At 38.0% G+C, this 1,622-nt stretch overlaps 1 protein-coding gene across 1 annotated transcript in view; it reads right to left on the bottom strand.

Annotated features, from left to right (window-relative positions):
• Positions 1-1,622, bottom strand: part of LOC102210375 (potassium voltage-gated channel subfamily H member 1-like) — a 110,264-nt gene that overhangs the window by 103,059 nt on the left and 5,583 nt on the right. The gene's annotated exons all lie outside the window — the stretch shown is intronic.

The following is a 1,622-nucleotide window of genomic DNA, read 5'->3' as shown; positions in this document are numbered from 1 at the left end:
GATGAATAAACTGTTAAACTATTAATATGTCTTGTTTCTTTAGACTAATCATCCAACCACCAAGAAGGAGTCAATTGGAAAATAACCTGTTTGGCATTGGCAGAGATGATATGCCAAGGTTTTCATTGATACAACCCACATGCTCAACTCTGCTGCTCAACAAACCAATTAAATTTCCTTATAAATGTTACATTATTTAGAGGAAATGTGTTTTCCAATGGTATAAAATCTACTGCCAAGAAGCACTGTTACAACAAAGAAATATTCAATAATGGCAATGCTGCATCCCATGGAAAGACCAATTTCAAGCTTTGAACTTGAAAAGTAAACGTATGCGATCTGCAGCTATACATAGCTCAGTGGCATTAGCTTGATATCTTCTATTCTAATTATGTTATTTGCTCCCAAATAGAGAGAGATTTAAATTTCACCAATAACTTTCTATCCAGGCAGAAAAAAAAGAACAATATTTTTTTCACTGATCCTTTACACAAAACAACCCCTAACTATACAACTTGTCACCAACAGAGAAAAAGATAACATGGGAGCCAAGAAAGCCCAGTGTTTCTGTTGATATGCAGCCTCCAGCAGCCTTGACCTATTGCAGCATACCTAATCAAGTGTTCTGGGTCACCTGATCCAACCATAAATTTTATCAAAAAGGAAAGTTGTATAGTATAATCTTACAACTTAGAAGAATCAATACCATTTTAAAACCAAAGTCTTGTTAAATACTAAGTTATTATGTATGATGTGTGAAGTTTGCTTTAGGTGGTGTTATTCTTATAAAAATATATAAAAACACAGAAATAAAAAATAAAGGAACCTTCACCTTCTGAATTTTTTATCAAATACATTTTTTTTAAATTTTTGTTTACTGGCAAAAGTTGTTTGCAAATGTAATAGGCTAGGTCAGGGGTCAGCAACCCGCGGCTCTTTAGTCTTTATTTTGCGGCTCCGGGTGGTTTGGGAAAATAAATTATAAGTATTTAGCTGAAGTGTATTTTATTTGTATTTAGTTCTTTTTTTAACTTGTAGTTCTAAATTGGAAGATTATTGTGATTTTGAAATATAAAAATACAATTATATTCTATTATTTTTTCGTCGCTCAAAATAAGCGTCACACTCGCAGAAGCCGGTATACCCGCCGAAACGCTGTGCGTTTATCGAGACTTTCAACCCCAGGTAGGCCAATCGTGGATCTTCGGATCCACATTATGTCGGCAGCTGTTCTCCACCGTGAACTACGTTAAAAACAAACACCGCTCACGCCTCACAGATGACAGCTTACAGTCCTGCGTAAAGATGAAAGCCCCGATTTGCAGACGTTGTGCGCAGAGGTTCGGGACCATAAGTCTTATTGTAAACATATCACGGCAGACCTGACGATGTTTGCATGATCATGCTTTTCAGCATCTCTTTATTGACCACTTTTCACACACGGTTGCTGTAGCATACAGCCAGCTGTAGCTTTTCAACAGCAGAGAGGGCACAGACTTTAAGGCAGCGAGGAGTGATTGCGGGTCCCGCTCAGGTGCGTCCGACTCCCCTGCAGCGGCGCTGCAGACCACGCCCCACCACACACATTAACCAGGTAAAATACATATTTAGGCAGAATTTTG

The sequence above is a fragment of the Pundamilia nyererei genome, unplaced genomic scaffold (genome assembly GCF_000239375.1).
Source record: "Pundamilia nyererei isolate P.nyererei 1_Seehausen unplaced genomic scaffold, PunNye1.0 scaffold00189, whole genome shotgun sequence".
NCBI classification, from domain to species: Eukaryota; Metazoa; Chordata; class Actinopteri; order Cichliformes; family Cichlidae; genus Pundamilia; species Pundamilia nyererei.
Note: the sequence above shows the minus strand (reverse complement) of the source record. Positions and strands in the feature narration are given on the sequence as shown.